This window comes from Sinohyriopsis cumingii, chromosome 4, assembly GCF_028554795.1.
Source record: "Sinohyriopsis cumingii isolate HCF-2022 chromosome 4, ASM2855479v2, whole genome shotgun sequence".
NCBI lineage: Eukaryota > Metazoa > Mollusca > Bivalvia > Unionida > Unionidae > Sinohyriopsis > Sinohyriopsis cumingii.
In genome coordinates, this window is record NC_142964.1 from 90,823,873 (window position 1) to 90,838,602 (window position 14,730).

Sequence of the window (14,730 nt, forward strand, 5' to 3'; positions counted from 1 at the left end):
ATTTTGAGCAGTTATGTCTCAATAGTAGTTATTCTCCCCTTGCCTAAACGATATGTATAAAAAAAAGACAAGGAAAATAATAACACGATGTTAGGATAGTTTATATCGACTGTATAAGACACGAATATTACAAGTGTTTAGGGACATAAAACCACTGACATTAGTAAAAAATATATTTTATTTCAACGATCATTTTCATTTAGAACCATGCAGGTATGTGGGTCTTGGTTTATTTTGAGCAGTGTAAAACGAACTTCACGGCGGTCGATTCAGATTCAAATTCATAAAGAACTTTAGTAACGTTTTCGACGACCCCCATCCCACGATAATGATGTTTCTAAATAGAACCACGAATTAATATATAAGATACAATAAAACTTTGTCTAATGAACGAAACAATACAAGCTGAACGCAAGCTTACCCACGCACCAGAACACGATCGATATATTTAAGACGTAGCAACACCTAACAGGTATTTGGTAACCTTTGTATTTCACGTGTGGATAAAAGATGCATTTATTTGCTTGTTGTTGGTCTTTAGTATGCCGCTAAAAATCGGAACCAAAATGTCAGAAAATGTTCTCAATAATGCTAGAAATGACAATTTCATATTTTCTTTCATTTTATACTAGGACTTTTGTGTGCATGCATAACCGAATTTAGAGTGACTGTACTAATTTTAAACGGGTACTTAAGGTTTTTAGTAATAGGTCTCGATTTTTGTCATTGCAGATCTGCTTCGAGAGATTTATTTGGGAAGACTGTCTTCTCTCCCCGTTTATTTTTCTATTTATCACTAGTTCCTTCTTGTAAAATGTGAGCCAAGGTGATCACGTATTGATCTTAAATGTAAAATTACTTTTTGTTCTAAATGTTAATAGAGTTTTCGGAAAGTCTGCTCTTTCCAGCGAGATTTTTCACCTTAGGCGTCATCGCAAAATGTTAAGACGAAAATTATCCATTGTTATGGTTTTTTATGATGGCGGCTGGCACAAACGTTGGATCGAGAACAGCGGACGTCGGGTCAGGCAGTACGTTACCAGTAATTGTTATTCAACAAATGCGCGTTACCAACTTGAATTTAGATTAATGACATCTGCTGATCCGGTCGGATTGAAGTTATTAGCAGCTTTTCGTGTTTAGTGTGTCATTCTATATAAGAAAATCTTAAATTGCGAAAAAAAATAAAATCAATCGACGGGAGAAAGTATCACATTTTATGTAATGGAGAGAGAAAGGGGACGAGAGGAGAGAATACATTTTTGAAACCGAAACAGAGAACGAAATGACGGACAGCGAAACTGAGTGTATGTATTTTGCTTGCCTGTAAATGAACAATGAAAGAAAACATCAAACGGCGAAAAGATAAAATTGAATTTATGCGTGGAATAGAAAAACGTGAAAAACAAACACTAACTTTCATGATAATTGCTGCAAGAATCATATCCCGAAATACACCAGAGTAGTGTCGTCCGTATGCACAGTTTGGTTCATATTAACAGTATATTTTGCATGTATAAATTCCGCAAAACTTGTTGTAACCCATAAAATAAGCAATGTAATATTTCCAGATAAACGTAAGTTGAACAAAGTCTTTTGCACTTCAATTCAATTTTCGCAGCAGAAGAAATAGCTGTCTTACTCAACAAAACATCACATGTACAAATGACAATTGTTGACGAGTTTAGAAAGACACGAGCATGGTCGCGTGAGGTGTTAAAAATAAATAACAACATGTATTTTGTGAGATCATGTAGCTTAGAAGAAAGACAGAATGATGGAAAAGAGCCGCATCATGGAAAGATGTAACTTGTGAAGAAAAGAAAGTCCAACATATAATAATCTTAAAGAAAGTCGTGATCTTACAATAAAGTCAGTTAAATAATATTGTCTCCTGTGATACTAGTGATACTGTATGGTGGGGATTTGTGCGCTAAAACGCCCTCGATTTCTCTACCAATGGCCTTTTGGCCGCTCCACCCTACAGCATTTCTCGTATTCAACAAGCACACAAAATGTAATAACGGTTTACGCTGGATGACACCTTTCGGTTGGCCTATCTAGAAATGTTTCCATACTTTAAAAATGACTTTGTCAAAAATATTTCCTGGAAGGTTATATGATGATCTTGCAAGGAATATTGATTAACAAGCCATTTAAAGGTATTTGTAATCAGATTTTCAAAAACTAGCACCGATAGCTGAAATAGTCGGCACAGCACGCTTGGATGATCAGTACTTTAGTTTAAACATTTTCCAAGCAAGGTTCTGCATTTATTCGTCTCCTACATTTTTTTACGTGTATTTGTATTTGAAATTGTTTGCACTTAATCTCAGTCAAATTTATTAAACCATTAATTCTATATACCTTTCATGCTAAAGGTTATACTAGAATCCATACAGGTCATGTTCGGTTTCAGTACCGGCAAACCTTTTTACAATTTTGATTACACAGACTTATAAATGGAAAGGTTTGACTTTATTTGGATCCTATTAATCCATATTCTATTAGAATATTATTATTTATACTCCTCGAGAAATACATACGGTAAAATCATTATTAAGATAGTGGACATATTGGACCATGTTAACCTAAAGGTGTGATCCATTTCGAACCGGATTGAATGTTGCACACTGAGATATCACAAAGAATGCTCCGCATGTCTAAAAAAAAGCCCCTGTTGTTTCTTAGGAGAGACCGTCGATCGGAACATCGCTTGTCTATTTCTGTCATGGCATGCTTCTTTCTAGACTAGGATAATACAAATGATGGTAGACCTGATTTCATCTTTTAGTATTTTGCCACCCTTGTAAAAGTCCATAGCGAAAAAATAATTTTTGTCTGCACGTTCATTTATATCACTTTTGAATAAACTTTTGTTCAGCTATATTAGTGGGAAATTTTAGAACAACAATATTTAAATTTAATTTGAGGAAATGTGCTTGCATGACCACATTGACATACTTTCGTCGTGTTTACCTCGACTAACTTTCCTTAATGTCAGCATGTATCATTAAAAATCTTCTTCAATAAAACGCAACCTTAATGTCCCTGGTCGGTCTTTAACTAACCCTAGATTCGTGTGTTAATCACTAATATGACATTATTTATCTGGAGTTTCCTTAGTCGTCATTTGTCAAAACATTGATGTCATTGCAAATTTTTGCGTATTCAAAAGATCGGTTTTCTCTAATTTATAAATTTATATGTTTTCTAATACTTCGATATGTTTTGTTATGTGTAGCAATACTTTTTCCAACATGTTGTGTTAAATATAGGAATACTTCAATATGTTTTGTTACCTGTAGCAATACTTTTTTCAACATGTTTTGTTAAGTATAGCAATATTTCAACATGTTTTGTTACTTGTAGCAATACTTTTTTCAACATGTTTTGTTAACTATAGGAATACTTTTTTCAAGATGTATTTCATGTTAAATGTTTTTTGTCCGAATCTGAATATTTAAATTTGTGTGCTGTTTTGTTCTGTGCAAATAAAATGTGTTTAGTTATTGAAATTTGATAAGTTATTTTATTTTTAACCTTTTCATTATTAACTTTAAAAATTGTGGTTATGTTTATGTGTAAATAGAATTAGGAAACTACGAAGTTTTTCTAGATGCATACTGATTGTTGAATATCATTTGTATGTTTCAATATTTGGCTCAGTCTCAATCATAAGAATAGTTTGCGGATGTATTCCTTGAGCAAAAGTAATACATTTTAACTTACGAGTTAGAGGTGATCTTGTTTCTGAATACAGTCTCCCATTCACTAGCTAATATTATTATTATTGTGTATATGCATAAATAAAATAAAGAACTTGTTTAGTATGCACTTTGCTAGTTCGAACATGCTTTCCATAGTTTAAATACCCTCTAATAAAACTGTTAGACTTGTGTTGTTTAGAATATATGTTCAAAATCATAGGTTTTCTTTGTTCATGAAATTCCTTTAAGTGACAATAGTTTTGAATCATTTCTTTAGTTATGTATATTTGATTTAATTTAGTCTGATTTAATATAAATTTATTTCAATTTAATTGTTTGTTTGTCAGTTTTAAATCTTATTTATTTTTCATTGTGATGTAAATTTATTCACTGGAGATTATACTTTTTCCAGAAAATAGTTTGACCTTGACTGTTCGTTTTATAAATACCAGGTGTTGACCTAGATTCTGACCTTGATTCAAAATTAGTAGAAACCACGTACATAAGTTCTATTTTTATTTTAAAATGATTGGTTGTTGTAGATGATCATGATGGGACTACTGACTTAAGATATAAACAATATTTTTATTTTATTTCTTAGAGTAAAATGATTGGTTTTCGTCAGGGCAACACTGGGTGTACGTGATCTTTAACAAGTAATTTCTACGAGGTTCTGGAACATGATCACGTTACCCACTTTTTGCATTTTAGAATGCGATATAACCTTTGTTTTGGAGAGATATTCTCAGTAGTAACTTTGCTTTTTCTTTACACTGGAAGGTGTATGATGTGCTGTTTGGAGTTATTTCAAAGTACTTGGATTCAAAAGGATTAATTCTTTTTTCCTGTAAAATACGTCTGCTCATGTGAGATTCTAAATCAAAGACAAAATTCTTATAAATAATGTATTCAGATTTCCAAAACCCGGAGTGATATTTCTTGTTTCTACAAGGAACTGTAGACTTCAACACTACATATTACAGCCTACGTCATCGTCTTCCATCTTGGATTCTTGGTCGGGACTCGAACGTGAAATCATTAGAACATTTTGTCATTAGGGCTTCAAACATTTTATTCGTTTTTTTTAAAATCTTGGATTATTTTGGGATTTGATTCTTAAAACCGTAAGTTCATACTCTTTTCATTTTTACAGAACTTTCCAGGGAAATAAATTATTATATGTTTTTCAAAGCATGTTGTTTTTACTCTTTCTTGTGTTACTGTTTATTCGAGCCTAAACAACTAATATAAGACTTTACTGTTAAAAATTTTGTTTGCACATGTAGATCCTGTTTGTTTAATTTATTATCATTTCTCTTGGAGACGTCAAAACAGATCTGTATTACTTTAACATTTATTTTTCTCCTGTCAAAGATTACAATAGAACAAACAGTTATCTGAGAAACCAACGAACCTGTACGTATGGTAACAGAAAATACGTATAACATAAAACGAATACCTTCTCGTGAGGCAGAAACATCTCTTTAATTTTTTTAAAAAGAAATTTAAAGGTCAAGCATAAAATTGTCCCTTGCGCTTCTTTATTTGAAACCATTATAAAGTATTGTTGAACAGGCGAAATCGAATGTGAATGAGGAGGAAAACTTCGCTATGATCTATTTATTTGAAAACAAATAAACAGTTACAGCACAATAATACGACTGGTTAGCAAATTCATCGCCTGTATGAAACTCAAATACTTTATAGTGACCCTAGATAGTAGGTTCAAATTCAGTAAAAGACCTATAAGTTAACATGGCCATATCCGTGCATTTTTTTATATTAAAAAGTGTAATAGTTAGAAGTCTTGCGGGATCACCAACATGTATGTGAGTTGTGGCGAATGTCTGAGAAGGGACGACAGTCCTCCTTGTACTTTCCAAGAACTTTCCAAATAAGCGAGATTGTGACAAGATACATATTTCTTCTATTGGTGGATATATTTTACATGAACATTCGACCACCTTTTACGTGACAGTTCAGTTGATTTATCACACATTTGTGTGAAAGATACGTTACGGAGACTTTAAATAAACACTACAGATGACTGAAAGACATATTAGGGAACTTGACAGAAATGATAAACATATATATTGGGAAACTTCACAGAATGGATGAAAAGATATTTTGGGAAACTTCACAGAATGGATGAAAAGATATTTTGGGAAACTTCACAGAATGGATGAAAAGATATTTTGGGAAACTTCACAGAATGGATGAAAAGATATTTTGGGAGCTTCGGAATTGATGGAATGATATAACTCGCACATTCTTAAGAAATTATTTGTCACTCATTCTAGATATGTACATGTTACAATACATGCAGCCCTATACTAGTTCTAGACTTTTCTCGACACTACACTTTCATGCAAAAGTTGCTGTATTTTATTTGACTGGTCAAATATTTAGTTCTGATAATTAAATTATTATCAAGAATTAGACGAGAAAAATGTATGTTGGGCAATAAAGTACACACTTAATTTTTTTTTAAAAATGTATAGTTCCAGTTTCAATCATTTTTTTTTTCTCACTTAGCTGTTAAAAATAAAACACTCCCTGTTCCAACGGCTGACATTCACTTTAAGCACAAAAGTTCGAATTCACGCATCCTTTTCTTTCTTGATCCCTTTCCTCTTTCACTGTCCACTATCAATCAATTCCCTATCGTCTGCCCGTGATGTTTCCATCCACACCAGCTTCTCTCTCTCTGTCTTCCTTTTTATCTGACAGAGTGAAGTAGAACTATGGACGCCAAATTTGCAGTACAAGTAGAACTATGGACGCCAATTTGCAGTACAAGACATACCAGTTTTACTTTGGTAACAATGCCTGATAGTTGACAACATTGGACTAGTGGTATCAGATAAAGGGTGGTGCTTGATTGTTTTAAAAAAAGATGATATTCAACATATTGACAGGGATAATAAGGAAAATAAAATGTAGTGTAACGAAAGCAAATGTACAATTTTCCGCGTGGCACAGCCACTATAGTGCGTATTGCTTTTAACTGTGCTACACTCTCATATGTAAGACTCGTAATTGTAGATTTTCACAGTAGTTAGGATACTGTACAGTATGGTTGTTGTTGTTGTTGTAGGGTTTAACGCCATTTTTCAGCACACGATAGGCTATACATGGCGGCCAGTATTAATGGTGGAGGAAGAACCCGAGAAAACCCCGGAAAGAACCACCGACCCACGAGAAGCTACTGGCAAGCTTTCTCACATACCCATATTGGCTGAATCCGAGACTCGAACCCACGTAGACAGAGGTGAGATGGCAGTGATCCGTAACGGAGAGCGCGTTAGACCACTCGGCCACTCGGGGCCCCTTGTACAGTATGGTAAAAAACAGGTTAAGTAGTGAAATCATTGATTCATAGGTTTTATGGCACGAGAAAGTTCGCAACAAAGGCTCGACGCGACTTATTAATAGTATTGGTACTTCTTTGTCGATTAAACACGTGAATATAATTATTGTCACTTACACAGTAATTGTTTTGTTTTGGCATTAGTGCAACATAGTCATTACTGTCATAACAATGACGGGTTGATGACCATGAGTGAGCAAATATTGACTCTAGTTACATACCTAAGGATTCTTGTTTTGAATTAGGTGTGTGTGTGTGTGTGTGTGAAAAGCGAATAATTTACAATATGATCTGAACTCGCCTAATGTGCGTGTGTTAAAGGGACACTTTTTATCACTGGGTTTCCCTAACACAAAAAGTCTCATCAGCAGATTTTCACCCAAAGAAGAAAATCGTATCTGGGGTAAAATATTCCTGAAAAAGACGGTAGTACATAAGGCTAGTTAACTGCAAATAAATGTAAACTAGTTGTACGTATGACAAGCCAAGATTTTACTGACGGTTAGACATAATGACATGCACAATTGTGTTATCTATCTTTTTCTGCTTCAGTGTAAAGCGGAACTCGAAGACAAAAGGTTCGTAACCCAAAAGAGCAGAATGTTTTCATCACAAAATGCGCATGTCAACAGAAATCCATCAAATCCGAGGTCCTCGAATGACAGTTATTAAAGATACACATGCCTTTGTCCATATATATAAATACGAAGGAATCAGATCAATGTCCGACTATATACACCGATCATTGGTAAAATGGAAGAAAACTCTTGTGATGGCCGTACTATCGCACAACTGGTAGTTCTTTGACTTCGTCCATTCTCGGCGAAATTGATATGCGAAAGTTTTGCCGAGTATGAGGTTTCATGACACAAGGGTCCAGTGGAACACAATGCCTTGACTGCACACAGAACCATGATACACCCAACTGTATCTAACAAGGAACAATTTAAACAAATTTTCGGAAAGAATCTTCGCCTGTATCCAGTTAAAACATTAGACGTTTCAGTAAAGAATAGAAACGTCGGCAACTTTAAGCCAATACATTACACACATCTCAAATTCGAATCCTATAAAATCTATCATGTTTGTGGTTATAACTTACAAAGGTACCAGGATCAAGTCAGCTGTGTCACTTCTGTCACTCCTCTGCTATCTACCTTAGCTCAGTCACTATTGATGTAGCTGTCTACCCCACCCCAACCCACCCCAGTCACTGTTAGCATAAATGTATCATGTGCTAGTTCGTGAAAATGACACCACCAAAAAAAAAAAAAATACACACGAAAACAAAAATTAACCAAACGTTCCTCCAATACTGAAATCCGCTCTTAAATTCAACAAAATATTTGCCACTGTTTGCAGGACGCTTGTGTTAAATATATCTGGCCATTCGTTACATCATTTCCTACGTTCACTCATAACTAAAAAAAATGTAGATATTCTGTCACAACTACAATATCCTAGTATCGGCATCAAAAAACCGCATGTACTCGCTTATGAGGCGAGTCCAGCTGCAAACAACAGTTATCTGCCGTCGCATAATGCGCCCGCAGATCAAAGCCTATGATGTTTGTTTTACTTATTACTACTGCAAGCTGCGTAGACCTAGATCTACCGGCGCATTATAAGGGGAACCGAGTGGCCGAGTGGTCTAAAGCGTTCTCCGTTACGGATCACTGCCACCTCATCTCTGTCTCCGTGGGTTTGAGCCTAGGATTCGGCCAATGTGGGTATGTGAGAAAGCTTGCCAGTAGCTTCTCGTGGGTCGGTGGTTCTTCCCAGGGTTTTCCCGGATTGATCCTCCACCATTAATACTGGCCGCCATGCATAGAATTTCATGTGCTGAACAATGGCGTTAAACGCCACAACAACAACAACAACAACAAACGGCGCATTATATGACGACATATATGGGATTGTGCAGCTTACAGTATGACATACATACATACATACATACATACATACAATCAGTGAAAGTAGAATTATGTCCTTTATAGACTAGTGTCTTCAATAAAACGGAGACTCATAGAAATTCTATTTATAAAACGACAGACACGTGATTTGCATCAAGAAGGTGATCTTTAGATTCAGATTTACTTTTATAATACTTTTATAGAGATCCACATTCATCAATCTACCAACCTATATTGACCTGCTAACCTTCCTAACTTCGTACCTAAATCTCTAACTTCATTGACTCACTACTCGTTTTATGTCAATAAAGCTAGTAAATTCAATCATTTTCTCAATCTTCTTTTGTATCTGTTAAAACTCCCATTACGCCAATCCTCATAGAAAACACAATGAACTCAATTATTTAAATCTAGTGAAATTACAGTGTCTTGATTGCTGATTCAATTCAAACTAGAAAAAGTTTTTATATATTAAAACAAATAATAATATCATACAGGTTAGATAATTTTTAATTCGTCTCTACGGAGAGTCGATCGCACGTACGTGGGTAAACGGTACCTACTGCCCTGTCTTTACATACGAGCCCATATTTCCTCACGACTAAGTGCACATCACCAAAAGATAATGGTAATCAATCGGTGCGTAGCAGGCACACTCACATGACGATCTAGCAATTAATTCTCATAGCAGTGATTGGTTTACATAGTTTACAATCAAATTTATGCTGACATGTTGCCATTTAATATTATTAAATTGGAAACCTTGATTTCACACCTCCAGAATTTTTCAAAAATGTCTTCCAACATGATGAATATTTTTTTTAACAGCAAACCTAGATACGGACATTGACCTAGACTTAGACAGAAGTTGTTCACTGCTTGCTGTATACAATGGCAATGGGGCTTTTGTAAACAGTGTATTATAACATCACTACCAAGACCATATAAAACGGGACTAGTTTCCAGCCAAGAGCGAGTTTGGCATTCAACCATTCGGATACACGGATTAAGAAAAATATTTAGTAAAAATTAGGTCAATTTTTAAAATGTTTAGAAAAGAACACGTGCAATAACCCATGCACAAGTGAAAATATATGCCGCAAACCATGGCTTGTTCTAATATACAACATAAACCGAACAGCAATCTTTTTAACTGCCAGCTCTACGCTACAACGTAAATGGTTTTCTATCCAACAGTAACGTCAGCTTGCCGACGCACACTATAGCGAAATGACGGTAACATCTCCAATACTGCCTTTCTAGCGAATAAAGAAAATGTGACAGTGTCAGATTTTGAGCATAATAGTAACTCTATAGCTGTGTGATAACTTTGGAAGAAGGATAAGCAAATGTGGAAATTTATTGGAGTTAACTTTCCGAAGTAAGATGAGGAGGGGTGGAGGTGTTCGTGTTATTCGGAATTGATTGTAACTGCTCCTAACGGAACAAACGTCTGAAAACCATTCACACAAGTTTTGGAGTTCTATTTGATTGATACTTAAAGGATCTGTTCACTCTGATATGACCATGCTTTTCATCAGCTTGTCATCGCATCAATTGCAACTTAATGCCTATGAATGTAAACGGCGATGAATGTAGGCAATGTGACTATTCCGAAATTTGGCATTTTGATTACCTTGTGAGTCAGAGTTTGAATTTTAAAATGCAGCAATAGTTTTGGATAAAAATGTTTTATGCTGACAAATAGTAAATGTTTTAACTGACAGGTATAACTGAATGATGATTATGCAACGCGATAAATCAAGCTAGTTTTTGCAATGAAGTATCAGAGGTGAAAGCCACACGAGAATACTATCGAGTTAATAGGTAAAGAACGTTGAATCTTTGTTCTGATCCATATATATTTCCGGATGATATAAAAATATTTGTGGCCACTACACCAGTATAACTGCCGCCAAACCGTATTTTTCTTCTCGCGCACATGATTGGCCACTAGACACCTACCGATGTCTTGAATTATTAGGTTGTCAACCTGAATCTCCGAATGAGTGAAGGTTCTATATATATAAATATAAGAAAGAGGTAAGTTCTTGCTGGACATTAATAGTCGTTTATAATTATGTGGACATCTCCAGACTTGCCTATATACGAAAAGTAGGTTTTAAGACAAGAATCTACAAACTGTACTATTGAAGGTAAGCTTTAATCAGAACCTGATATGTCCTACTTATACGTGACTCTCTACCAATTTAACATAGTGCGTGTCTTCATTTATAATGTTAAGATTATCTACATTGTCATCACCATATACAAATATAGAATGCGTGAAATTTATATGTCCAAGTATTGCTTCCTTTTTTCATTTAACATCTAGCTCTATCGCCTCATGATGTATATGTTTTAGAATGTTCAGGATTTTATGTTGAATATCTTTTTTGTCCTCGTAATTTTATCTCCGTTCTCCCTGACAAATGGAGCAGCGTAGTTGATAGAGCACCTGACTCGTAATCCAAACGTCACGGGTTCCATACACCCGTTCAAGCCAGCCAGTTCAGGTAGGCTGCCTTGGTGTGTCCTTAACTTTCGACAGACACTTAGCGCAAGGCACGCAGCTCCAATTTCCTCGGCGTAAATTCACAAATGAAGTGTAAACGAAATTGCGGTTAAAAGTTTCAGTTAAAACGTTCCCTGTTAACGGACTCGAAACGTTAGCAACTAGTTCCCGCACCATTACCAATTTTAATATAGATACATTTATCAAACGTTGGCAATGGCGCAATAACAAAGGTTTTCCACTGTTTTGAGCTAATAAGCACAGATTCATGGGAAAAGGCAACTTATATATCAACAAAACAAACACTTAGTACAATCCATTAGAATAATCCATGGCTGAATTAGAGAAGCTCATCTGCAAACAACAAGAGTTATTAACCGGGGAAAGAAAAAGAAATAGTTGAAAACTGGTTTTAAAATACTTGTCCATTTTCAGTTTTTGCTCACACACACACATTATATATATATATATAGAGAGAGAGAGAGAGAGAGAGAGAGAGAGAGAGACAGACAGACAGACAGACAGACAGAGTTTCTTTCGGGAATGTGCAGGTTTGTTCTCGTTCAGGTACAGGTATTTATTTTTTTAGGTTCGTTGTCTATTGTTGATATATTAATTTAGTGTATTCTTGCCAAGTTTATGTTTTGTTACATTCTGTTTCTTTGCTCTCTTTGAGTTGCAGAATACCTCTTTCGCAAACCAAATCATGTTGATAATTTTGCGTGCAAATGAAATATCACATTCAGTCGCTGGTTTCAAACATGCCAGGTCATCTCAAAGTTATCATATTTAGAAGTGTGAGTAGTTTAAAAAGAATTCAGATTTTGTTGATATGAATTTGTTTATGAACTTTTAGCTGCATTATGACTACTTACAGCAAATATTTTGTCCAAGGTCGTCAAATATCTTTGGAGTGATTGATTAATTAATATTTATTGCAACGGATGCAGTTCATTGATTAGAGCTATAACACAATATTGAAATGCGACTCGTTTCTTTCGCGTGAATTGGAGACAACCAAATCCCTTGTTGTATTCAAAACAATATTTGTCTAAGGTGCATGCGGTACGTGCTGAAAATGGCTACTGATGAGAAATCCGACGCTAATCGATTGTAACATGGTGAAGTCACGCGTTTTTCCCCTCTGGATACCCGCACTAAGATTTTGATGCAAAGGAAACAGTTGGCATTTATGTCAATCCTTGTGTAACACATGTAAAACTTTGGTTATCCATAGGTATGAAAAAAATTGTTGTAAAACCAAAATGTCATCCTGATGGAGCCTTCATTTTATCACATGAACTGTCCCCTTCACGAGTCTAGTTTTTCATTTGTTTCAAAAACGGTTGTGTAAATTTAATTGTTTAGCTCAGCAACATCTTTAGCCAGAAATTCTATGACGTTATTATTATCACACCTCGTATTTGCATATCTCATATACTACACAGAACCATTAGAAAGTTATTATTATTATTATTATTATTATTAGATTTTAAATGATATAAATAATAACAAACTCAGTGAATGAGTTGAAGCAGTTACTGATATTTACCACGATGAAGCAAACATAATGAAGACAATCAATAGAAAGCGAAATCTAGATGTGACAGCGTCAAGAAAACTTGCTAAATGTCAGTCTTAATTTGAAAGAGATTGCATAGCCGCCAAAAGTAAAGCCTTAAGATGTCTAAGGCAGTTCAGATGAAAAGGTACTAATGAATCATTTGAAGATAATGAATTCTATAGAAATACGTATAAATCTCTTACAAGATGCAAGCAAAAGAATCATGAATTAAATGAAAAAATAACCTTTTATCTGCATTATGCTCTAAAAATACAAACTTGTTTTTGGCGTCTTGCAAAGAATCCGAGTATTGGTGCACAAACAGTAGCACATCTGCAACTTGGTGTGAATCTTTTTCAGACTTATTAAATTTTTCCAGTTCTGTTGACCATATGCAGTAAAATGAAGACATTGAACTAGTTCATGAAAGTATAGATAAAACAATCACTGAAGATGATGTAAACTGAAACGTGACACAAATGCTAGAGTAGATGCTTTATCCAGCGATTTCTTTATACGCTCGGGCAACATAATTGCATCAATATTTACAATATTATTTACTAAACGTTTTGATGTTGGATATTATCTAGAATATTGGTCAACGACTATCATTATACCAATTTGGAAGAAATGGGATGCAAACGAACCCTTCAATGACAGAGGCATTAGTCTATTACCTGTATTAAGCAGAGAGTTTACATCGATTTTAAATAATAATTTAACTTAGTGGGTGGACTAAAATGAATTATTATGCGTAAAGCAAGCCGGATTTAGAGAGGGTTACTCTACAACAGATAATATATTTATATTATATCCAGTAAGTTGCAATTATTTAAGGAAACATAGGGGTGGATTCTATGCATCATATATAGAATATAAAAATCCCTTTGACAGGATCGAGAGACGTGTCCTGTACCGAAAGCGAGCCAGTGAAAATATAATAGTGGAAAATGTTAAAATCATCGGGACCATTTATAATGATGTTAAGTTCAACAATTATATTACCTATGTGTTTAATTGTCTAATGGGCGTACGCCAAGGTTGTGTTCTATAGCCCTTACTCTATTATTTATTTTTGAATGATTTGAAACCATTTTTAGCTGACGGAAACAGCGGAGTGTCGGTAGAAACCTTAGAACTATTTTTACTGTTGTAAGCAGGCGATTTAATTTACTGACGCTGCTCATCAGTTGCAAAATTTGCTCATTAGTCTGCATACATACTGCCTAAAGTGGAAATAAAAAGTGAATGTATTTTGCAGAGGTGGATACCTCAGAAGTTACTAAAAGTTGTAATATGGCCATACAGAGGAAAAAATTTAATCAATTATAAGTATCTAGTATTCTTATTTTGTTAAAAACTACTTTTATATGTGCCAGAAAACTATATATCCTTGCAGGCGCTGAAGGCTATGCATGTATTGAATCAGAGTCTTTAAAAATTTGGCAAATTACCCGTAGCTGGATTGGTCTCGAAGATAGCTCCCATCCTTAACTATGGGGCTGAGGTTTGGGGCTTTCACGATTATGCTATTAAAAAAGTTAATTTGTCATGTTATAAATACATTCTTGGTACATCTAAGTATAATCCAATGAATTAGGAACAATTAGTATGCAGATGGGTCATTGGTTTTAGAATTCACTTGTCAAAGATACCTA

General features: G+C 34.8%; 2 protein-coding genes across 2 annotated transcripts in view; both read left to right on the forward strand.

Annotated features, from left to right (window-relative positions):
- Window positions 1–4,865, forward strand: part of LOC149801656 (chitin synthase chs-2-like) — a 152,781-nt gene extending 147,916 nt beyond the window's left edge. Inside the window, exon 27 of the mRNA XM_089956824.1 lies at window positions 1–4,865. This exon is cut by the window's left edge and continues 2,056 nt beyond it. The gene's annotated coding sequence lies outside the window, so the exon portion shown is untranslated.
- Window positions 4,866–11,060: 6,195 nt separating this feature from the next.
- The window catches only part of LOC149801657 (uncharacterized), a 54,457-nt gene continuing 50,787 nt past the window's right edge, over window positions 11,061–14,730 (forward strand). The window contains exon 1 of the mRNA XM_089955924.1: window positions 11,061–11,149. The gene's annotated coding sequence lies outside the window, so the exon portion shown is untranslated. The remainder of the gene's footprint in view (window positions 11,150–14,730) is intronic.